At 44.7% G+C, this 26,269-nt stretch overlaps 1 pseudogene; it reads right to left on the bottom strand.

Annotated features, from left to right (window-relative positions):
• Positions 1-23,682: 23,682 nt before the first annotated feature.
• LOC103645011 (3-hydroxy-3-methylglutaryl-coenzyme A reductase-like) lies at positions 23,683-25,731 on the bottom strand (annotated as a pseudogene).
• Between the last annotated feature and the right edge of the window lie 538 nt (positions 25,732-26,269).

The following is a 26,269-nucleotide window of genomic DNA, read 5'->3' as shown; positions in this document are numbered from 1 at the left end:
TTCTTCCTTGCAAGGGTTAGTATCACAAATACCAAAGGAAGTAGAAGCACAAAATGAACTATTATGTTTGGACTTATCAAATTTAGTTTTAATTCTAGTCCAAATATCATGCACATCACAAATAGGTTTATCATATTTTATTATGAAAGCATGATAATCTTCTTTGCTAAGGGATTTACTTAAGATGTCATAAGCTAGATAGTTTAAGCGAATACATCTTAAATCTTCTTCGGAGGCATTTTCCCTAGCATAGTTAGGAGGAATAATACTCTTGTCTAAAATTTGTTCTAATTGTGGATCTATGATTCTAAAGGCATTTATTACTCTAGTGGACCATGAATCATAATTAGAACAATCGGAAAGTAATATCTCAAGAGTTACCTCCTTGTTCTCCTTCGGAGTTGTCTTCTTGTTCTTTTCGGATCTTCTACGAGCCATCACTTCGAGTTGTTAGACTCAAGATGAAGTGCCTAGCTTTGATACCAATTGAAAGTCGCCTACAGGGGGGGTGGATAGGCGAAACCTGAAAATTAAAACTTTATCCCCCAACTAGATCCCTTGATTAGTGGTTAGAACAAGATATATAATTATCGGAGTATAGAAACTAAGTCCTTGCTTGTAAAGAGTATTGCTTTCAAATAATGCGGAATTGATAAACCAATACTACTAATAAGTCTATGAGAATAAATCAAGAGGGCTTAGGCAAGAAGAGTAATAACACAATTTCTCTTGCAAAGTGTTGCTTCACTAAATGAGAATTTAACTTAAAGCAACACCAAATAGAAATGGCAAAGAGTAGTGCAAGGAAAAACTTAGAAAGGGAAAACAAACAAATCACAAGCAATAAACACAATGGACACGGGTGATTTGTTTTACCGAGGTTCGGCCCTCGAAGGCCTAGTCCCCGTTGAGGAGTCCACTTAAGGACGGGTCTTTTTCAACCCTTTCCCTCTCTCCACCGATCACCCAAGGATCGGCGAGCTCTTCTTCTTCTCAAGGATCACTCTCGATCCCACAAGGACCACCACACTCTTTGGTGTCTCTTGCTAGCTTTTACAAGCCTCCAAAACTTTGGAGGAAGTTTAATGGGAATCAAAACTCCACGCACAAATGAACACAAAGATGTAGCACACACTATCTCTCAATGAATCTCACAAGGCACTAGGGCTAAACTCAATTGAGTAGCTCTCAATTGTTTGCTCTCTCTTTTGTGGCACTTGTGTTGGTTGTAGTGGTCTAGATCTTGTGTATAGGATGTATCAATGAATATATGTGGTTGGGAGGGCTTGAGTATGTCACTAGATGACTTGGAATGTTGCTTGGACTCCCACACCCTGAAGTGGCCGGTTGGGGTGGTATTTATAGCCCTCAACCACCCATATAGCCGTTGGGGCGCATCTGCCAGAAATTGCACTGGCGGACGGTCCGCGGCTAGGGCCCGGACGGTCCGCGACCCTCCAACGGTCGATTCTGACATATTCAACGGATACTTCTGACAGATCAACGGTTAGATCAACGGCTATCTGCCTCGGTGACACCACGCGGACGGTCCGCCCTTGGTCCCAGACGGTCCGCGCCAGCTATATAATTCCTTTTGCTCAACTTGTCACCTTCGGGTTGAACCAGGTCTTCACCTGCGGACTGTCCGTGAATTATAGCCGGACGGTCCACGCGTTGTAGGTGGACGGTCCGCGGTTTAGTCGGACTGTCCCTAATTTGTAGTTCCTGGTCGAAGTCAACTCGGTGTCGCGGACTGTCCGCCGCAAGGGCCCGGACGGTCCGCGCATAGTCTGTTTTTCCAAAAAGCTTCTCCTGTCCGGAATAATCTACGGTATTCCGGACAGTCGATTTAGTATAGTTGTAGATGAACCTTTGGCACCTGTAGAGCATATACTCTAGAGCAAACTAGTTAGTCCAATTATTTGTGTTGGACAATTCAACCACCAAAATCATTTAGGAAAAGGTTTGAGCCTATTTCCCTTTCAGTGCACCGGACAGTCCGGTGCACACCAGACAATCCGGTGCCCCAAGGCTAGAAACCCTATTTCTTGTTTTTTAGCTGATTTTCAAATCGGTTTTTGTTCTAACTTGTGAGTGAGTTCTAGAGTGACTCCTAGCACTATATGTGAGTGTGAATGTGCACCAACACTACACTAGAACTCTCTTGGTCAAACTACTCATCGACAACCCCTCTTTATAATACGACTAAAAGAGAATAAAAGACCTAACTAAATCACGAATGTCCACATCTCCTTGACACTCGGACTCCGTAGTCCTTCACCTTTTGTTTCGTCGTTTTAGCCGTCGCTTTGAGTTCTTATCTCCGGGATTGTTTTCACGGTTGTAGTACTTCTACCTGTAATGCGACCTAACTTACCATTTGTCTCTGCAAAACACACGTTAGTCACATATAACATTACGATATCATTAATCACTAAAACCAACCAGGGGCCTAGATGCTTTCAATCTCCCCCTTTTTGGTGATTGATGACAACCCTACAAGATTTGTGAGAGTAGTTTGTTTTGAAATTTCTGTCAATAGAAAAGATGGTTAGTTATACTCAGTAATCTTTGACAGAAAGAGTGTGTACCAAAATAATAAGTATGAGCGCATACACATCGTAAGTTTCTTGTTCATATAAAAGTGAAATTAAATCGATGAACAAGAACTAGAAGACTGGTGATAAATTATAAGGTGAAAACATAATACACACACAGTCAACATAAGCATTGAGAGTATATATAGAGTTTGTGAGCCAAAAGCACCAAGCTAGTACAGAGAGTAACAAGCACATATATTACATCAAAATGACTCTCTACTAACTATCTAACTCCCCCTAGCTCTCACAACTCTCTCACAACTCATATCTCTCCCCCTTTGGCGTCAAACACCAAAAGGGTACCCGAACCTACACATCAGAAGTGGGAGGAGGCGGCGGGGGCGCATCCATTCGCGGTCGTGGCAGTAGAGCGAATGCCAGCTGGGGATCAGAGTCAGTCTCGGATCCAGGATCTGCTGTAGAAGCTGGAGCTGGTACTGACTCGGACTGAGGCTTGAAAGGGAAATGTGCCCTTGGGCCATTTCTATGTATTTTGGTGATTGAGTGCCAACACATGTGCCTAAATGTGAATTTATGTACATGGATGAACAAGGTGAAAATCATGAAGTAAAGGTATGTTTCTAAGCCTTAGTACATTGGTTTTAAGTACTAATATATTTGTCTAAGTGTTAGAAACAGAAAGAAGAAGAATAGAGAAAAGGAGAAGGGACTTGGCTGTGTGCTGCCAAGACCCAGCTCGGTCTGGAGCACCGGACTGTCCGGTGTGCACCGGACAGTGTCCGGTGCGCCAGGCTGGCGCGACTCGAACTGGCCGCTCTCGGGAAATTGGCCGGCGGCGTACGGCTAAAATTCACCGGACTGTCCGGTGTGCACCGGACTGTCCGGTGAGCCAACGGTCGGCCAGGGCCAACGGTCGGCCGCGCAATCCGCGCGGGACACGTGGCCGAGCCAACGGTCGGAAGACGGCACCGGACTGTCCGGTGTGCACCGGACATGTCCGGTGCGCCAACAGCGCCAGATCTGCCAACGGTCTGCAACGGTCGTCTTCGCCGTTTAAGGAAACAAATCGGGCACCGGACAGTGTCCGGTGTGCACCGGACTGTCCGGTGCGCCACGAGACAGAAGGCAAAGATGGCCTTCCGGATTTGCTCTCAACGGCTCCTAGCTGCCTTGGGGCTATAAAAGGGACCCCTAGGCGCATGGAGAAGACACACAAGCAACCTTTGAGCATTCTTGATCATCCACACTAAGTCTCTGCGCATTTGTTTGTGTTTCTAAGTGATTCGAGCTCTGTTCTAAGTGAGAACTCTGAGATAGTCTTGTGAGCTCGATTCTTGGCCGTGTGTGTGCGCTTTTGCTGTGGATTTGTGTGTGTTGCTTCCCTTCCTTACTCTGTGTTTCATTTGTGATCATATACTTGTAAGGGCAAGAGACTCCAATTTGTGGAGATTCCTTGCAAACGGGATAGTGAAAGGAAAACAAAACACCGTGGTATTCAAGTGGGTCTTTGGACCGCTTGAGAGGGGTTGATTGCAACCCTCGTCCGTTGGGACGCCACAACGTGGAGTAGGCAAGCGTTGGTCTTGGCCGAACCACGGGATAAAACCACTGTGTCACTCTGTGCTTGATTCTCTTGTGGTACTGTGTTTTGTTGAGACTTCACCTTAGCCACTTGGCAATAATCGTGCTAACACTTAACAAGTTTTTGTGGCTTAAGTTTGAAGTTTTTACAGGATCACCTATTCACCCCCCCCCTCTAGGTGCTCTCAATTGGTATCAGAGCCGTTCTCTTCACAAAGGGACTAACCGCCCGAAGAGATGGATCCTAAGGGGAAGGGTATAGTGATCAACGACAAGGAGAAGGAGTCCTTCGTCAACGAGCCAAGGGATGACAAGTCCAATGACTCGGGCTCGGGCCACAAGCGAAGAGATGGGAAGAAGAAGAAGACAAGACGCATCAAGGAGATCGTCTACTACGACAGCGATGAGTCCTCTTCTTCCCAAAAGGACGACGACTACGACAAACAAAGGAAACCGGTTAATTCTAACTTTTCTTTTGACTACTCTCGTATTCCGCATAGTTCAAATTCACATTTGCTTTCCATTCCACTCGGCAAGCCCCCACACTTTGATGGAGAGGACTACGGATTTTGGAGCCACAAAATGCGTAGTCACCTATTCTCTCTCCATCCTAGCATATGGGAGATTGTAGATAGTGGAATGCACTTTAATAGTTCGGATAGTCCTATGTTCATTAATGAGCAAATCCACAAGAATGCACAAGCTACTACTGTTCTTCTAGCCTCATTGTGCAGGGATGAATATAATAAAGTGAGTGGCTTGGATAACGCCAAGCAAATCTGGGATACCCTCAAGATCTCTCATGAGGGAAATGACGCTACCTTGCTCACCAAAATGGAGTTGGTGGAGGGCGAGCTTGGACGGTTCGCGATGATAAGGGGCGAGGAGCCAACTCAAACATACAACCGGCTCAAGACCCTTGTCAACAAAATAAGGAGCTACGGAAGCACGCGATGGACGGACCACGACGTCGTCCGACTAATGCTCAGGTCCTTTACCGTTCTTGATCCTCATTTGGTGAATAATATTCGTGAGAATCCCAGGTACACCAAAATGTCGCCCGAAGAAGTACTAGGAAAATTCGTCAGCGGGCGAATGATGATCAAGGAGGCAAGGTATGTGGACGATGCCTTGAATGGACCGATCAACGAGCCGCAACCTTTTGCTCTCAAAGCCACAGGGAACAAGGAGGCGCTACCCAGCAAGGTGGCGCAAATTGAGGCGGCCGGTCTTAATGAAGAAGAAATGGCCCTCATTATCAAGAGATTCAAGACGGTGCTAAAGGGTCGCAATGGACAGCCGAGCAAGACTAAGACCAAGGGGAAGCGATCATGCTTCAAATGCGGTAAGCTTGGTCATTCTATTGCTAACTGTCCTGATAATGATAGTGACCAGGAAAAGGGGAACAAGAGGGAAAAGAAGAAGCATTACAAGAAGGCAAAGGGCGAGGCGCATCTAGGCAAGGAGTGGGACTCGGACTGCTCCTCGTCCGACTCCGACAATGAAGGACTCGCCGCCACCGCCTTCAACAAATCAACCCTCTTCCCCAATGAGCGTCACACATGCCTTATGGCAAGAGAGAAGAAGGTATGTACTCGCAACTCTACCTATGCTTCTTCAAGTGAGGACGAATCTAGTGATGAGGATGAAGTAGATTATTCATGTTTGTTCAAGGGCTTAGATAGATCTAAGATAGACAAAATTAATGAATTAATTGATGCCTTGAATGAAAAGAATATACTTTTAGAAAAGCAAGAGGATTTGTTGTATGAAGAGCATGATAAATTTGTTGAGGCACAAAAATCCTATGCTTTAGAAGTTAAGAGAAATGAAATGCTTTCTTTTGAACTATCTACTTGTCATGAAACCATTTCTACTTTGAAAGGTGTCAACAATGATTTAAATGCTAAATTAGAAGTAGCAAACAAATCCAATTCTTGTGTAGAACATGTTGAAATTTGTACTAGGTGTAAAGACTTTGACATTAATGCTTGTAGTGAACACCTAGTTTCAATTTCCAAGCTTAATGATGAACTAGCTAGTCTTAATGCTCAACTTAAGACTAGCAAGAATGATTTCGATAAGCTAAAATTTGCAAGGGATGCCTACACAATTGGTAGACACCCCTCAATTAAGGATGGACTTGGCTTCAAGAGAGAAGCTAAGAACTTAACAAGCCATAAGGTTTTCATTCCCGCCAAGGAGAAAGGGAAGGCCCCTATGGCTACTAGTGCTAAAAGGAACCATGCATTTTTGTATCATGATAGAAAACAAACTAGAAATGTAAGTCATGATGCTTATGATTCATATGTTTATGATTCTCATGCCATGTTTGCTCCTAGTTCCTCTTATGTGTATGATAGAAATGTTACTAGGAGAAATGTTGTTTCTAAAAGAAATGCTATTCATCATGTGCCTAGAAGGAATGTTATTCATGCTCCTAGGAAAGTAGTGAATGAACCTTCCACAATTTATTATGCTTTAAATGCTTCCTTTGCTATTTGTAGAAAGGATAAGAAAATTGTTGCTAGGAAGTTAGGGGCAAAATGCAAGGGAGACAAAACTTGCATTTGGGTCCCTAAGGATATTTGCACTAACCTTGTAGGACCCAACATGAGTTGGGTACCTAAGACCCAAGCCTAAATTTGCCTTGCAGGTTTATGCATCCGGGGGTTCAAGCTGGATTATTGATAGCGGATGCACAAACCATATGACGGGGGAGAAGAAGATGTTCACCTCCTACGTCAAGAATAAGGATTCCCAAGAGTCAATCATATTCGGTGATGGGAATCAAGGCAAGGTAAAAGGGTTAGGTAAAATTGCAATTTCTAATGAGCACTCTATCTCTAATGTGTTTTTAGTAGAGTCACTAGGATATAATTTACTATCTGTTAGTCAATTGTGCAATATGGGATATAACTGTCTATTCACAAATATAGATGTGTCTGTCTTTAGAAGAAGTGATGGTTCACTAGCTTTTAAGGGTGTATTAGACGGCAAACTTTATTTAGTTGATTTTGCAAAAGAAGAGGCCGGTCTAGATGCATGCTTAATGGCTAAGACTTGCATGGGCTGGCTGTGGCATCGCCGCTTAGCACATGTGGGGATGAAGAACCTCCACAAGCTTCTAAAGGGAGAACATGTGATAGGCCTAACCAATGTTCATTTCGAAAAAGATAGACCTTGTGCAGCTTGTCAAACAGGGAAACAGGTGGGAGGAGCGCATCACAGCAAGAATGTGATGACCACTTCAAGACCCCTGGAGCTGCTGCATATGGATCTCTTCGGACCCGTCGCCTATCTAAGCATAGGGGGAAGTAAGTATGGTCTAGTTATTGTTGATGACTTTTCCCGCTTCACTTGGGTGTTCTTTTTGCAGGATAAGTCTGAAACCCAAGGGACCCTCAAGCGCTTCCTCAGGAGGGCTCAAAATGAGTTTGAGCTCAAAGTGAAAAAGATAAGGAGCGACAACGGGTCCGAGTTCAAGAACCTTCAAGTGGAGGAGTTCCTTGAAGAAGAAGGGATCAAGCACGAGTTCTCCGCTCCCTACACACCACAGCAAAATGGTGTGGTAGAGAGGAAGAACAGGACGCTCATCGACATGGCGAGGACGATGCTAGGAGAGTTCAAGACCCCCGAGTGCTTTTGGACGGAAGCCGTGAACACGGCTTGCCACGCCATCAACAGGGTCTACCTTCATCGCCTCCTCAAGAAGACGTCATATGAGCTACTAACCGGTAACAAACCCAATGTATCGTACTTCCGTGTATTTGGGAGTAAATGCTACATTCTAGTAAAGAAGGGTAGAAATTCTAAGTTTGCTCCCAAAGCTGTAGAAGGGTTTTTGTTAGGTTATGACTCAAATACAAAGGCGTATAGAGTCTTCAACAAATCATCGGGTTTGGTTGAAGTCTCTAGCGACGTTGTATTTGATGAGACTAATGGCTCTTCAAGAGAGCAAGTTGTTGATTGTGATGATGTAGATGAAGGAGATGTTCCGACAGCCGCTATACGAACCATGGCGATTGGAGAAGTGCGGCCACAGGAACAAGATGAGCAAGATCAACCCTCTTCCTCAATTATGGTGCATCCCCCAACCGAAGATGACGAACAGGTACCTCAAGTGGAGGCGCTTGATCAAGGGGGAGCACAAGATGATCAAGTGATAGAGGAAGAAGCGCAACCGGCACCTCCAACTCAAGTTCGAGCGATGATTCAAAGGGATCATCCCGTCGACCAAATTCTGGGTGACATTAGCAAGGGAGTAACTACTCGATCTCGATTAGTTAATTTTTGTGAGCATTACTCCTTTGTCTCTTCTATTGAGCCTTTCAGGGTAGAAGAGGCCTTGCTAGATCCGGACTGGGTGTTGGCCATGCAAGAGGAGTTAAACAACTTCAAGCGCAATGAAGTTTGGACACTGGTGCCTCGTCCGAAGCAAAATGTTGTGGGAACCAAGTGGGTGTTCCGCAACAAACAGGACGAGCACGGGGTGGTGACGAGGAACAAGGCTCGACTTGTGGCAAAAGGTTATGCCCAAGTCGCGGGTTTGGATTTCGAGGAGACTTTTGCTCCTGTGGCTAGGCTAGAATCAATTCGTATCTTGCTAGCATATGCCGCTCACCATTCTTTCAGGTTGTTTCAAATGGATGTGAAGAGCGCCTTCCTCAACGGGCCAATCAAGGAGGAGGTGTACGTGGAGCAACCCCCTGGCTTCGAGGATGAACGGTACCCCGACCATGTGTGTAAGCTCTCTAAGGCGCTCTATGGACTTAAGCAAGCCCCAAGAGCATGGTATGAATGCCTTAGAGATTTCTTAATTGCTAATGCTTTCAAGGTTGGGAAAGCCGATCCAACTCTTTTTACTAAGACTTGTAATGGTGATTTGTTTGTGTGCCAAATTTATGTCGATGACATAATATTTGGTTCTACTAACCAAAAGTCTTGTGAAGAGTTTAGCAGGGTGATGACGCAGAAATTCGAGATGTCGATGATGGGCGAGTTGAACTACTTCCTTGGGTTCCAAGTGAAGCAACTCAAGGACGGCACCTTCATCTCCCAAACGAAGTACACGCAAGATCTGCTAAAGCGGTTTGGGATGAAGGACGCCAAGCCCGCAAAGACTCCGATGGGGACCGACGGACACACCGACCTCAACAAAGGAGGTAAGTCCGTTGATCAAAAAGCATACCGGTCAATGATAGGTTCTTTGCTTTACTTATGTGCTAGTAGACCGGATATTATGCTTAGCGTATGCATGTGTGCTAGATTTCAATCCGATCCTAAGGAGTGTCACTTAGTGGCGGTGAAGCGAATTCTTAGATATTTGGTTGCTACGCCTTGCTTCGGGCTCTGGTATCCAAAGGGGTCTACCTTTGACTTAGTTGGATACTCAGACTCCGACTATGCTGGATGTAAGGTCGATAGGAAGAGTACATCGGGGACGTGCCAATTCTTAGGAAGGTCCCTGGTGTCATGGAACTCTAAGAAACAAACCTCCGTTGCCCTATCCACCGCTGAGGCCGAATATGTTGCCGCAGGACAGTGTTGCGCGCAACTACTTTGGATGAGGCAAACCCTCAGGGACTTTGGCTACAATCTGAGCAAAGTCCCACTCCTATGTGATAATGAGAGTGCTATCCGCATGGCGGAAAATCCTGTTGAACACAGCCGCACAAAGCACATAGACATCCGGCATCACTTTTTGAGAGACCACCAGCAAAAGGGAGATATCGAAGTGTTTCATGTTAGCACCGAGAACCAGCTAGCCGATATCTTCACTAAGCCTCTAGATGAGAAGACCTTTTGCAGGTTGCGTAGTGAGCTAAATGTCTTAGATTCGCGGAACCTGGATTGAATTGTAGCATACATGTAGTTATGCTTTTGATCATGTTCCTTTTTGCATTATGTTGCTTATTATGGTGCTCAAGTTGTACAAACCCTCCCTGGACCTCACAAGTCCGTTGCAAAGTGATGCACATGTTTAGGGGGAGATGTGTTACAACTTGACCCTTTGAGACTAACCTTGTGCTTGAGTTTGATAATTTAGTCTCGAAGGAGGATTGAAAAGGAAAAGGTGGACTTGGACCATGAAAGACTTCCACTGCACTCCGATGAGAGGGTAACTAATTCCAAGTTCATCTCATGAAATCTTATTGCCATTTGCTCTTAATTGAAGACTTTGGTGAGGCAATGGGGTTAACGGGCCAAGATTGATCCCGTTTTGGTGCTTGATGCCAAAGGGGGAGAAAATAAAGGCCAAAGTGATAAATGGATCAGCTACCACTTGAGAGATTTTGAAAATAGTAGAATAGAGTTTTTGTTTTGTCAAAAGCTTTTATTGTCTCTTATTGTCTCTATTTTCAAAAGTTGGCTTCTTGTGGGGAGAAGTGTTGATTATGGGAAAAAGGGGGAGTTTTTGAAATCTTTGATCAATCTCTTTTGGAATGACTCTCTTTATACTTCAACATGTGTGTTTGACTTAGAGATAGAGATTTGAGTTTGATTTGCAAAAACAAACCAAGTGGTGGCAAAGGATGATCCATATATGCCAAAATTGAATAAAACTTAAATTTATTTTATTTGAAGTGAGTTTGCACTTGTTCTAGTTGCTTTATGTTGTGTTGGCATAAATCACCAAAAAGGGGGAGATTGAAAGGGAAATGTGCCCTTGGGCCATTTCTATGTATTTTGGTGATTGAGTGCCAACACATGTGCCTAAATGTGAATTTATGTACATGGATGAACAAGGTGAAAATCATGAAGTAAAGGTATGTTTCTAAGCCTTAGTACATTGGTTTTAAGTACTAATATATTTGTCTAAGTGTTAGAAACAGAAAGAAGAAGAATAGAGAAAAGGAGAAGGGACTTGGCTGTGTGCTGCCAAGACCCAGCTCGGTCTGGAGCACCGGACTGTCCGGTGTGCACCGGACAGTGTCCGGTGCGCCAGGCTGGCGCGATTCGAACTGGCCGCTCTCGGGAAATTGGCCGGCGGCGTACGGCTAAAATTCACCGGACTGTCCGGTGTGCACCGGACTGTCCGGTGAGCCAACGGTCGGCCAGGGCCAACGGTCGGCCGCGCAATCCGCGCGGGACACGTGGCCGAGCCAACGGTCGGAAGACGGCACCGGACTGTCCGGTGTGCACCGGACATGTCCGGTGCGCCAACAGCGCCAGATCTGCCAACGGTCTGCAACGGTCGTCTTCGCCGTTTAAGGAAACAAATCGGGCACCGGACAGTGTCCGGTGTGCACCGGACTGTCCGGTGCGCCACGAGACAGAAGGCAAAGATGGCCTTCCGGATTTGCTCTCAACGGCTCCTAGCTGCCTTGGGGCTATAAAAGGGACCCCTAGGCGCATGGAGAAGACACACAAGCAACCTTTGAGCATTCTTGATCATCCACACTAAGTCTCTGCGCATTTGTTTGTGTTTCTAAGTGATTCGAGCTCTGTTCTAAGTGAGAACTCTGAGATAGTCTTGTGAGCTCGATTCTTGGCCGTGTGTGTGCGCTTTTGCTGTGGATTTGTGTGTGTTGCTTCCCTTCCTTACTCTGTGTTTCATTTGTGATCATATACTTGTAAGGGCAAGAGACTCCAATTTGTGGAGATTCCTTGCAAACGGGATAGTGAAAGGAAAACAAAACACCGTGGTATTCAAGTGGGTCTTTGGACCGCTTGAGAGGGGTTGATTGCAACCCTCGTCCGTTGGGACGCCACAACGTGGAGTAGGCAAGCGTTGGTCTTGGCCGAACCACGGGATAAAACCACTGTGTCACTCTGTGCTTGATTCTCTTGTGGTACTGTGTTTTGTTGAGACTTCACCTTAGCCACTTGGCAATAATCGTGCTAACACTTAACAAGTTTTTGTGGCTTAAGTTTGAAGTTTTTACAGGATCACCTATTCACCCCCCCCCTCTAGGTGCTCTCAAGGCTACGCTGCAGGAGCTACCGGATCTGAAGTGGTCACAAACACAGCCACAACAGTAGTGGTAACAACAGAAGCTGGTGGCACTGACGGCTGAGGGCAGACGAAGCTGAGATCTGGTGACGTGAAAGCCAGGGTGACCGGCTGGAGCGGAGAGGAAGAAGGACCAACTGTAGGAAGAGGGGGTCCTGACTGAATCGCTGGCACCACAGGAGCCTGAAGCGGAGGAGGAGGTGCAGACTGAACCGGGGGAATCGATACTCCAGAATGCTGTAGCATAAGAGTCATGAAGGCCATGCTCTCAGCCCGATCCTGAAGAAGCTGCTGCTGAAGAGAATCCTGCATGTCCTGTATTGTCTGAAACATCGAGAGAATCCTCTCGGACAACTGCTGATGGGATGCTGCCTGGCGGGTCTGCTCGGCTGCCAAGTGAGCCTGCTGCTGAGTAAGTGTATGGAGAATCGAAGCAAGAGCAGGGTCAATAGCAGGAGGGGTAGCAGGGGTAGCACTAGAACTCCCAGCCTCATGATCATGTGAGCATGGAGGCATAGGAGGCGGAGGCGGAGGTGGAATCCCAAAATCATCATCATCATCAACTGCTGCATCCTGAGCATCGAACTGATGAAGAGTAGTATCCTCACCCTGAGTGTCAAAAACTGGAACAGGTGCTGGCACAGGATCCTCAGGCGCTGGATGGTAGGACCCAAAAACGAGGCGTGAGGCCTCAAGTGTGCCCTGGAACTATGGAGGCCAAATCAGCTGAGCAAAAATGTGACACAAGTAGTGAGCATATGGCAACTGACGACGAGCACGCATACCATCCAATACGGTGTCCTCGATCTCACAAATAAGGAAATCCACAACGTCAAACTCGGAGTGAGAGACCAGGGCACCAAGGAGCCAGAGCTGGATATGTGTGGTAGCCTCCCTATACCCCATCCGTGGTAGAAGTGTCTGTCTCATAAGCTGAAATAGAAACTTTGTTGCTGTGGTGAAATCTGTCGAAGAGCGTCGCGACCCATCTGAGAAGGGCGGTCGGAACAGAGCCGCGACGTGAGCTGTACCCGGAGCGACACCGCCGTGAGGGCGACGAGGAGGGTCAGAGGTGCCATAGCATAAGCTGTGAAGACGAGTCGATGACTCGTGAAATCCAAAAAGCTGGCGAATCTGGCTGGCATGGATAGTGACATCCTCTCGCTCAAAACGAAACCTCATCCAGTGATGATCAGGGTCGATCCATACAGTCGCGTAGAAAACTCAGACCCATTCCTCAACATACCTGCCGCTGGTAGTCAAAAGTGAGAGAAGGCTAGGCAGATAGGTGAGGTGTACCTCAGAGTCAGCACCAGTGGCAAGCAGAAATGCAGGAAGATCCAGAAGCCGGTGCACTCGCAGAAGACATCTGAGCTCTAAAAAAGGACTCCTGAATACGGGTGCTAAAGAGGTCAACTGCAGCAGGATCCCTCTGAGCCGGTAACCAAGACTCCACGGGTACGTATCTGAACCTGCGTACCCGTGCCGCTGTAGCACGCTGAAGGTCAAACAACCTGGGATCTGCAGCCAGAGGTCGCACCTCAGTCTCATCGCGCTCCCGGAAGCGAGCAGGTGGGATAGGAGGAGCGGAAACAGGAGCGGGAGGAGGAGCAGTGGAAGATGGTGTAGTGGAGGTGGTGGATGGCGCAACAGGGGTGACAGGAGCAGGCAAAGTGGGTGGTGGAGTGGAAGCAGTGGTGTGAGTGGAGGAGCGAGGCCGGGAGGCGAGGCGACGAACACGGTACGCAATCTGATCTGAAGGAGTCTGAGGCTGATCTCCTAGCTCAGCCTACTCAGTGGCTACTGCTGCTGCTGCTGCTGCCGCTGCTCGGGCTGCTCTGTCCATACGCCGCTTCTTGCGGCCTTCCTGCTGCTCCAAGTATACGGTCTTGCCCTTGACCTGCCTGAAGGGGCGACGAGGATCCTCATCATCTCCTCCCCCTGGCGCCGACACATTCTTCGTGCGCGGCATCCTGACCTAACGACTGCAAATGAGAGAGAGAAGCTAAGCACAAGTTGATAATAGTCGATAGATTATCAAAGGAGGAGATGTCTACCTGGAAAACTCACACGAGAGGTGGAAATCCAGGCAGGACAGGAGACGGCTCACGGGCAGGCAAGATCACTGAAATGACAGAAGAGGTGAGCACATATTAGTCACATAGTCATAAGTATATGAAATGTGAATAAATACATACACAGAGAAATATGGCACAGAAAATGAGAGATATGGCGATCGAGAGATCAAACGACGCGAAAACGGCGTTTGAACGAGAAATAGTGCCATAGGAGGTTTGGAATTCGAATTGAGGCACAAAATGACGTGGAATGGAGCCGATACTTCACGAATAGGTTTATATGGGTGAATATGAGTGAAGTGTGTGCTTGGTTTGAATTTAGGCGAAGAAAATGAAATTTGGGCACTCAGCTCGGAAACAATCGCACGAAACGGGGAATTGAGTGAAATTGAAGCCTGGTATATCGGATGGGCGTGAAATTTGGCGAATATGTTACTGGAGGTGTTGTGAAGGTGCCTGAAAAATTTGGTTTCAATCGGAGCATTTTTGGCTGGTTTGGGCATTTCACCGAGCATGTGGTGTGCGAGGATTTAGGGTTTCGGTGAAACGGCTATTTAAGGCTGTGTAACCCTCCCTAAGGAGCTGAGAACCTACAAGGGTGTTCAAGGCACACAGAGGAACATCTCCAACAACATGGATTCACAGGAATTCTTAAGGATTTGAATTTGGCACAAGAGAGGTGGAAGAGAGTTCACTGACCAGAGAAATAGATGAGAGAGAGGGGGAAGACAATGGAGGAAGGTGCTCACCGAGAGGAGGAGGAAGAGGAGCCTACGCAAGAGAGGGTCACGGGAGCACGACGCCGTCGATCACCGCCGGTGAGCAGAGGGAGGGGGTGATCGCCAGGGGAGCTGAGAAGAGGCAGAGAACAGAGAATGAAAGGCCTCTGGCTCAGCTTGGGCTGGAGGCCGATTTTTTTAAAACACGATATGGGCGCACCGGACAGTCTACAGTGCCTGTCCGGTGCACACCGGACAACGCACAGTAGCTGTCCGGTGAATCACCAGACAACGCACAGGGAAATGGATTTGAAGCGCGTGGCTGCCGGTGCACCGGACATTGCACAGTGCAGTGTCCGGTGCACACCGGACTGTCCGGTGAGCCCAGACAGAGGGAAAATTTGGATTTTTTGAATTTTTCTATCTAGTTTTCAACCAAACCAAATCCCAACTTATAAACACACAAAATAACACTTGTTGGGACATGTATTGGCACCCTCATATATTTTCTCATAATTTTCAAAATATTTTGCCATAGGCTAGATAATTTTTAGAGAAAATAGGCACATGGTGAAATTTGCATTTTGGCCTTGCACTAGGGGTTTTCAGGAGTGATTTGAGTTTTGAATACTCCCCCTAAGTGCAATACCTCATGCATATTTCAAGAACCAACAATTGCATAAAAAGTAAGAATTTAAGTGCTAAAAGCTTAAAACTAAGACTTGTCAAGTTTGATCCGAGTTAAGCTTTTTCACTCGCTTTGTTGGCGGTTATCTCAACTAGGTTAGACAAGCCCTAGATGCAATACAAGAAATTTAAACATGCAATGCAAGCTTGACAACACCATTTGACATCTTAAATAAAATTTCTGAGATCAAGTATATTTAATTCATTCCTCAACATGCAAAAGCGGGTCTTATCAAGTGGCTTAGTGAAAATATCCGCTAATTGATCTTCCGACCTCACTCCTTCTAAAATGATATCTCCTTTAGCAACATGATCTCTAAGGAAGTGATGACGGATATCAATGTGCTTGGTGCGAGAGTGTTGTACAGGATTATTAGCAATTTTAACAGCACTCTCATTATCACACAATAAAGGTACCTTTTCTAGAACTACGCCATAGTCTAGAAGAGTTTGTTTCATATATAAAATTTGTGTGCAACAAGCACCTGCGGCAATGTATTCCGCTTCGGCAGTTGACAAGGCAACACTATTTTGCTTTTTGGATGTCCATGAAACTAGTGATCTACCAAGCAGATGGCATCCCCCAGAAGTACTTTTCCTATCATTTTTGCAACTGGCATAATCCGAATCGGAATAGCCAATTAAATCAAAAGTAGCTCCTTTGGGATACCACAAACCAACGCTTGTGGTGTGCCTGAGATACCTAAGAATTCTTTTAACAGCGCAAAGATGAGCTTTCTTAGGATTAGATTGAAATCTAGCACACATGCAGACACTAAACATGATATCGGGCCTAGATGCGGTAAGGTACAATAAACTACCAATCATAGAACGCTAGAGAGTTTGATTAACCGGGTTACCTCCCTCATCTAGGTCGAGATGTCCATTTGTTGGCATAGGTGTCTTGATTGGTTTGCACTTCTCCATGTTGAACCTTTTCAACAAGTCTTTGGTATACTTCTCTTGTGAGAGAAAGTTACCATCTTTCATTTGCTTGACTTGAAAGCCGAAAAAGTACGTCAGCTCACCAATCATTGACATCTCAAACTCCTTCAACATCAACTCACCAAATTCCTTGCCATGATAGTCATTTGTCGAGTCAAAGATTATATCATCAACATATACTTGACAAATGAAAATATCACCGTTATGTTTCTTTGTGAATAGAGATGTGTCGACGGTCCCGATCTTGAAGCCCTTTTCGATGAGGAAGTCGCGAAGACGCTCATACCAAGCCCTTGGAGCTTGGTTTAGTCCATATAGCGCCTTGGACAACCTGTAAGCATGGTTAGGATATCTAGGGTCTTCAAATCCAGGTGGTTGCTCAACATACACAAGTTCATTTATGAAGCCATTTAAAAATGCACTTTTTACATCCATTTGATAAAGTTTTATATCATAGCATGATGCATATGCAAGTTGGATACGAATGGCTTCCAGTCGAGCAACCGGTGCAAAGGTCTCTCCAAAATCTAAGCCTTCAACTTGAGAGAATCCCTTTGCAACAAGTCTTGCCTTGTTCCTTACAATCACACCTTGATCATCTTGTTTGTTTCTGAACACCCACTTTGTTCCAATGATTCTTGCATCTTGTGGGGGCTTCTCCAGGGTCCAAACTTGGTTATGGGTGAAGTTGTTAAGTTCTTCATGCATGGCGTTCACCCAGTCCGGATCCTGTAGCACCTCATCTATACAAGTAGGCTCAACACAAGAAACAAAGGAGTGATGTTCAATAAAAGAAGCATGTTTATTTGATCGAGTAATAACCCCTTGTGAAGGACTCCCAATGATTTGATTTTGAGGATGAGCTTCAAGTAGTGAAGAGTTTCTCCTGTCAACCATTTGGGAAGAAGATCCTGGAGCATCAACATCTTCGGCTTGTACCCTTGCTTGTTCATGAGAGACAAATGTATCTTCATTTGCATGCCTCTCATCTTTTTCATCATCTTGTGGTACATTTGATGAAGAAGGCATGTCAATGTTTTGCACCTCTTCTTCATCTTCTTTTGGTTTGATAGCTCCAATTGGCATGTTCTTCATTGCTTCCCTAAGTGGCTAATCACCTACATCATCAAGATTTTCATGTGCTCCTTGGGAGCCATTAGTCTCATCAAATTCCACATCATATGTTTCTTCTACCACGCCAGTGGCATGGTTTAATACTCGATATGCTTTGGACTTTAATGAATAACCCAAAAGAAAACCAATATCACAACGTCTTTGAAACTTCCCTAGGTGATGGCATTTCTTGTAGATGTAGCATTTGCACCCAAACACCCGGAAGAAGGAGACGTCTGGCTTTTTCCCATTTAGCAGTTCATAGGGAGTCTTCGCAAGTAGCCGGTGAGGAAATAGTCTGATTGATGCATAACATGCAGTGTTGACAGCTTCGGCCCAAAACCTCTCCGGTGTGTTATACTCATCAATCATTGTTCTTGCAAGTGTGATCAAGGTCCTGTTTTTTCTTTCAAAAACTCCATTTTGTTGAGGTGTGTATGTTGCAGATACTCCATGCTTGATCCCAATTTCATCACAGTACTCATGAATGTTGGTGTTGTCAAATTATTTGCCATTATCACTTCTAATCTTCTTGATCTTGCAATCAAATCCATTTTGTGCTTTCTTGGCAAACTTCTTGAATATGGATGCAACTTCAGATTTGTCATGGAGAAAGAACACCCAAGTGTATCTTGAGAAATCATCAACAATCACTAGACAGTAGAGGTTGCCATCAGCACTTACATAATTTGTAGGTCCAAATAAATCCATATGAAGGAGTTCCAGTGGCCTTGATGTTGACATGAAAGCTTTTGTAGGATGTGTGTTAGCAACTTCCTTCCCAGCTTGACATGCACTACATGGCTTGTCCTTTTCAAATACCACATCCTTTAATCCTCTAACAATGTCCTTCTTTAATACCTTCTTGAGTGTACTCATCCCAACATGTGCAAGCCTCCTATGCCAAAGCCATCCAAGTGAAGCTTTGGTGAAGAGGCAAGTTCTTAAGTCTGCATCTTCTGAAGTGAAATCCACTAAGTAGAGATTGTTGTATCTAAATCCTTTGAACACCATTGATTCATCATCAATCTTTGATACAATAACCTCTGTTGGAGTGAATAAGCATTGAAGTCCAAGATCACAGAGTTGACCCACTGATAATAAATTGAAGCTCAAAGGTGCAACCAAGAGAACATTTGAAATTGATAAATCATTTGAAATTGCCACCTTGCCAAGTCCTTGCACTTTCCCTTTTGAATTGTCTCCAAAGGTGATTTTGTCTTGTCCATCAACATTCTCATCAAGTGAGGTGAACATCCGTGGGTTGCTTGTCATATGTTGTGTGCATCCACTGTCAATAACCCAATGGCTCCCACCGGTCTTGTAGTTCACCTACATCCACAAACAAATGAAGCTTGAGTTTTGAGGGCCCTATATTGCATAGGACCAGTGACTCTCTCAATCAAGGACTTTGCAACCCAAATTTGTCTAGGTCTACTCTTGTTTGGTGGACCTAGGAATGTAACTTTGACCTTTCCATTTGCAACTTTTCTTAGAACATAATGAGCATTGAAAGCAAATGGTCTTGAGTGCTTAGGCAAGGGAGTTGGTGGTTTGACTTTGCAGTTGTGGGCAAAATGACCTTCATTTCCACACTCAAAGCATTTGATAGGCTTGTGAGTCTGCTTTGGCTTGTATTGAGTAGTAGCTTTCTTTTGCATAAAATCATTGTATCCAATACCACTCTTGTTGTTTTTCATGACAGTGTTCATAAGCAACTCATTTTGGAGGTATTGGCCCTTGTTGAACTTTTGCACACTTGTTGAGAGATGTTCATTTTCACTCTTAAGTTTCTTGACCTCATTTTTAAGCCTTTCATTATCCACTGCCAACTCATTGTTGAAATCATTGTTCTCAATAGCAACCTTTCCTCTAGTAGTTGCATCAGTCAAGTATCTCTTCAATTTTTGGTTGTCTAAAGTCAGGACTTCAACTTTTTCAGTCAATTCAGCATGTAGACTAGTTTGCTCTCCTTGACTCAAATAATCACATGAGGTTGCTACATCAATCTTAACAACAGGGTTAATAGCCTCATGTGTTTTGCAAGATAAAAGTTCATTTTCAACAAGAAGATTATCATGATCAAATTTAATCTGAGTATAGTCTTCCTTGATTTTTACTAGTCTATTTTGCAACTCCCTATTAGCTTCATTTAACTTGTCACATTTATCCTTAGCATCTTTTAGGGAGGTTGTGAGCTCATTTACAGTTGATGACATAGTTTTGTTCTCTTCTTTCATTTCATCACTAGCTTTCATAACTATGTCATATTTGACATTTAAAGATTCATTTTCATTTTTCAACCTATCACATTTAGCTTTTGACTTCCTAATGATTTGAGTATATTCTTTAAGCAAGTCAGCTAGCTCATCATATGAAGGTGAAGCAAATTCCTCATCACTATCACTATCACTATCATCAGTAACATCAATATCATTTTGTACCTTCCGTTCACCTCTAGCCATGAGGCATAGGTGAGAAGTCGATGATGGCGATGGTGGTGGTGAAGAGAAGTCCCCGGCGATGGCGGCAACTTTTTCATCATTCTCTTCTTCACTCGAAGAAGATCCACTTGATGACTCAATGTCAGTGAGCCAGTCACCAACAATATATGCCTTTCCATTTTTCTTTTTGTGGAACCTCTTTTGCTTTCCATCCTTCCTCTTGAAGAATCTCTTTTCCTTCTTCTCATCATCGTTGTCATCTTCTTTCTTGCTCTTGAACTTATTCTTCTTGGGCTTGTTACATTGATGAGAAAGATGACCGAGCTCTCCACAGTTGTAGCAATCCATCTCAGAAATGGGCTTTCTTTTGTTGGAAAAGAATTTCTTCTTTCTTGAATCAAATTTGATGCCTTCTCTGTTGAGCTTCTTTAACATCTTGGTGGTCTTCCTTACCATCAAGGCAATGTTAGCATCAAGGTCATCATCACTTGAGGATTCTTCCTCAATTTGTATTTTAGCTTTTCCTTTTCTTTCTTGATTTGCTTTGAGAGCCAAATCCTTTCTCTTGGAAGATGACTCATCTTTGTCATTGATGTGCATGTACATCTCATGAGCATTGATCTTTCCCAATATCTGTGTAGGTGTGGTAACTGAAAGATCCATTTGATGTAGCACAATGACAATGTGTCCATATTTGTCTATTAGGAGGACACTGAGAATCTTCCTCACAACATCCGGTTGTGAGATTTGAGTAAGCCCCAATCCATTTACTTCCTCTACAAGAATATTGAGACGTGAGTACATAGCATTGGCATTTTCATTAGCAAGCATTTCAAAAGAATTTAACTTTCTCATAGCAATATGATATCTCTCCTCACGCTCACTTCTAGTTCCTTCATGTAGAGCACAAATGTCCATCCACAAATCATGAGCATTTTTATGATTTCTTACTCTATTGAACACATCTTTGCAAAGGCCTCTAAAAAGGGTGTTTTTGGCCTTGGCATTCCATTTCTCATAATTAAACTCATCACCTACAAGATTTGTGGGATCTCTAGGTGCGGGGAATCCTTGTGTGGCGTCTTTGTAGACACCAATGTCTATAGCCTCTAAATATGCTTCCATACGAATTTTCCAATAAGGAAAATCGTCACCATCAAAAATGGGAGGAGGTCCATCCCCACCGGACATCGTAACTCTTAGCGGTTAAGCTAATCTAAGAGCAACAAGGCTTTGATACCAATTGAAAGGTTCACGATGCCCAAGAGGGGGTGGGGTGAATTGGGCTTTTCTAAAAATCAACACTAATTAAAACCTAAGCAAGAGCTAAGCAAGAGCCCAACTTCACCCCAACAACTAGCACTAAGATAATAATACTAGAAATACAACAATGCTAAGACAATACTTCAAATACTTGCTAAACAAATACACAATGTAAAGTGCTTGAATTAAGTGTGGAATGTAAAGCAAGGTTTAGAAGACTCCAATTTTTCCCGAGGTATCGAAGAGTCGACACTCTCCACTAGTCCTCGTTGGAGCACCCGCGCAAGGGTATCGCTCCCCCTTGGTCCTCGCAAGAACCAAGTGCTCACTACGAGATGATCCTTTGCCACTCCGGCGCGGTGGATCCCTCGAGACCGCTTACAAACTTGAGTCGGGTCACCAACAAGATCTTCACGGTGATCATCGAGCTCCCAACGCCACCAAGTCGTCTAGGTGATGCCGATCACCAAGAGTAACAAGCCGTAGACTTTCGCTTGACCAAGAGAAGCCTAATGCAAGTGGTGTGTGCTCTAGGTGGCTCTCGCTAGCACTAATGAGGAACAAATGCGGGATTAAGATTATCTAATCTCCTCACTAGGCTTTTGGTGCTTGCAATGCTCTAGCAATGTGCTGGAATTAATGGGGGCAGCAAGACATTGAATATGGTGGGTGGAGGGGGTATAAATAGCCCTCACCCACCAACTAGCCGTTACCAGCAATCTTCTGCGCATGGGCGCACCGGACAGTCCGGTGCGCCACCGGTGTGCCAACGGTTGACTCCAACGACTAGTTCTGATAGCTAGCCGTTGGGCTGATAGCACACCGGACAGTCCGGTGCACTGTCCGGTGCGCCACTAAAATTCATTTCTGAAACAGGCGCTCTCGGGTTTCTGGGGGAACAAACTCTTCCCCAGGGCCACCTTGGCCCCACCTGGCAGAGGGTGCACCGGACAGTCCGGTGCCCCAAGGCCAGAAACCCTATTTCTTATTTTTCAGCTGATTTTGAAATCGGTTTTCGTTCTAACTTGTGAGTGTGTTCTAGAGTGACTCCTAGCACTATATGTGAGTGTGAATGTGCACCAACACTACACTAGAACTCTCTTGGTCAAACTACTCATCGACAACCCCTCTTTATAGTACGGCTAAAAGAGAATAAAAGACCTAACTAAATCACGAGTGTCCACATCTCCTTGACACTCGGACTCCGTAGTCCTTCACCTTTTGTTTCGTCGTTTTAGCTGTCGCTTCGAGTTCTTATCTCCGGGATTTTTTTCACGGTTGTAGTACTTCTACCTGTAATGCGACCTAACTTACCATTTGTCTCTGCAAAACACACGGTAGTCACATATAACATTACGTTGTCATTAATCACTAAAACCAACCATGGGCCTAGATGCTTTCAATTACGACTTGCCTTACCTTTTCCCTTTAACATATCTAATAACTGAGAGTGTTGTTCACAATAATTCAGAATGGATTGTTTTAGTATGTGTACCACTAAACTTAAAACAATGGACAAAAGAACAAATCATTCATCAGGAGATAAAGGGAGTAAGACAAAACCATTCATCACTACATAATACTGCTTATATAAAGATATAGTAAAAGATACTGGTAGAGGCAATGGAGAAAATATGCTCAAGTCAACAAAAATAAATGCTTGTGCTTCTGAAGTTGACACACTATAAATTTATAGTGAAATAATAAAAGTATAAAACTAAAGTTACCTGCATCAGCTTTGCTCTCACTTTCAAAAAGTTTGAGTTTATGGAAGCATAAATCATCAGCAAACACAACTTATTTCCAAGACTTACATCCTGCATTAGTTAAGAAAAATATCTTGAGAGTTGTAGAGACAAGAGTAGAATCTTATATGCTGTAGTTCAAACAACAACTATCATGCGGGTTCATAAGAAACTGATTAGTTCTTTTGTCCCAGCATCACCAAACACAAGATCTTGCTCTAGCTATTCAACATCTTTAAGGTGGTATTATTTGATTATGTTATTGAGTTTTCCTGCAATCTATAGTAACATGAAACGATAAATATTGTATTTCGTGTCACACTGCTATCCTTCTTGGAAAACACCAGATTATGATTTATTCCTCTAGTAAGTGTTATTCAAAATGATGATTCACGTGGACATGTTCCATAACCCATATGAATGCAACCAAATGTAAACCGATGACCCACATGGTGAGTAAGCAAGTTAGCTGTTAAACCTATCCAATCAAACTCGTCCCCATTATAGAGCACACCGTGCAACTAAACTATACAATTGTTTCTTATAGAATTATCAACATGTGTATATTGATACCAGAACTCCAGAATTTTCAAGGAGCCTGGAGGTAGTCCAGCACATTCTGTACACATTTGGAGATCATATTCATCCCCATGGCATCCCCTGTGCTGCAGCTGCACCTCTTGTAAAGGTTCCTCCCTGCAATCGCACGTTTCACTCCCTGCAGCCTTCCAAATCTGCTCGATCTACACAAATGTTTCCAAAAATAGGTCGGTCACATAATCCTAGCCTAAATCCAACATGTGTATATTGATGCACAGAGATGTAGATGTGTCTTCAAGCACATGAGTCACGCTAGCCTAATTCTATATATTAACCGTGGGAGCAAAGATTGCTCCTGGAAGGTCCACATCATCATCTTTTTCACTGGCCATTCGATCCGACGACAACGGCAACGAACTGCAGCTGCCCATCGAAGGACGAGCGACTTCTAGAACCCCCACCATACTTCCTTCCTCGTGCGCCCATGAGCTGTCGGTTGAGGCATTCACTTTGAGAAGAAGTGTTTCCTGGTGCATATGGTGCTATTTTTTTACAAAATCAGTTGGGTTATTTTTATTTTAACAAAGGTGAGCAACATCAATGAAAAAATGTGTTCATTATATAATTTTGTCTACCGTACATATATCTCTTTACATATGCTCTTTAATTTTTAGGTAAATATCTTGATAGATTAATTATAAAGATATTGTCTCTGATTCAAATCTTATATGGTGCTCAAATTCATTGAGCCATCCCAGATTTGTTTGACATTCTTTCGTTGCCTGCTTAGTTTACATTGAAATTGCACTTGGGCACTGAGATTTCATTTTATAGGTTTATGAAGAAGCTAAAAATCAAAATGGTGATGTCAACCATAAATACACAGAGAAGAGAATGACTTTGCTATTGCCCGGTATCAACTTTGAGGTCATCGAATGTAAGGTTTGACACTGCTTTGCATGAAACTTGATGTATGATATTTAAACCAAAACGCAAATTGGATGAGGCTAGAAATGTGAATTTTCAAGTGTTCCTGACACCTTTTGCGGGAGGTGATGCCATTGCTTTGGTTGTAGGCTGCATCTAGATAGTTGAGTATTTTGCTGCATATTTGCATGCCAAAAGCGGCCGATTCTCACGCCACTTCTCTAGGATCTCCATTCAAGACACTTCAGACAAATCAAGAGCTCCTCCATATAACACACTACATTGTGCTTCCTACATCCTCATCCTGCTGATAACACATATATAAAATCCTATTGAAATTTGGTAAACAGACAAAAGCTCTTGGCAGATGCATTGCAAAAGTTTTGTGATTCTAAAGGTTTTATACAAACTGATGCTTGATATTATACTTTTATTTTGTTAAAACTGTCCTGGGACTGTATTAGATTCTAAACCCACCATCGTTATTAATTATTACTAACTGTTTACTATGCGCGCAGGGCGCGCCCTAATTACTAGTGGTAATCATGGAGCTCGTGGAACATGGGTCGAAAACAAAAGGGACAATGTGATGGTGATCTAGAATCTAGCCTTCCTACCTGTTGAACACAAATCTAGCATTCTTACTTGTTAAACACTACAACCATGGTGTCAAAGTTCGCTGGGTCCACCAAGAAGGCCTTAAGCTCGGCAGTATGATGTGCAGAGGCCAGAGGGGAACCGGATGGCCACGGCTCGCGTCGTTCCGTCCTTGAGCACAACGCTGGAGACGCCACCGAACTCGGCAATGGCCTTGCATCTGCGGTTGGTGCTAGAAACAAGGCAGCCCTCGGTGGTGGCCATTGGTACGTACGTAGAGCCGACGCCCGTCGAGAAGGAGCGGGCCGGCGACGCCTACGGGAAGCTACACGTACCCCACCGGTAGCTCGCAGCACTAGCCAAGGATGGACGCGTAGTCGAACCCATCGAGCGGGAGCTCGTCCATCTACCATCTATCCATCTCCCTACCGGTGATCCTACGCAGCGCCTCCTGCCTGATCCCGGCGGCCCGACGACAATCTCCAAGCCTAGTCTCGAGCACATAGGACGGGATCTTCCCTGCCACAACCATGGCCATGATCTCCACGACCTCCTTCGGCATTTTCTCCAGCATGGCAGCGAGGCTCCCCAGCAGCGCACACAGGGCAGTAGATGACAAAATCCCGAGCCGACGCCATGACAAAGGGAGGTGTTGGAGAGGGAGGGAAGGGAGATGGATCTCCAGGCGCCGGCATCGAGGGGAGAGGAGCGACGGAATAGAGCTAGGGTTAGGATGGGGCGGACGACATCTGAGTTGTGGATGGTAACCATTGTTTGGCAGTGTAAGAGGCAGAGCAAGAGGGCGGAGAACAGTTTCCGATGATGAGGGGTGGGGGCGCGGGGTCACGAAGGCGCGGGCGGGGGCAAGGCGGCAGGCGAGGGGCCATGTGGACGCCTTCTCTTCTTAATAGTAGTAGCATATATTAGAGTTGCTCTAAGAACTATAAATAAATTATTGGTAAGGGCACAGGAGTCCTAATACTTTTTTAGGAATGTCTTCGCGTGCCTAATGGTGTGTAACTACGTGTAATATATATTTATCGCTGTGCAATGTGGGTTTTGGTGGACGGTAGCACCTACCGTTGGCATGCTGTGCTGTGGAATATGCATGT

This window comes from Zea mays, chromosome 1 (assembly GCF_902167145.1).
Source record: "Zea mays cultivar B73 chromosome 1, Zm-B73-REFERENCE-NAM-5.0, whole genome shotgun sequence".
Classification (NCBI taxonomy): Eukaryota; Viridiplantae; Streptophyta; class Magnoliopsida; order Poales; family Poaceae; genus Zea; species Zea mays.
Note: the sequence above shows the minus strand (reverse complement) of the source record. Positions and strands in the feature narration are given on the sequence as shown.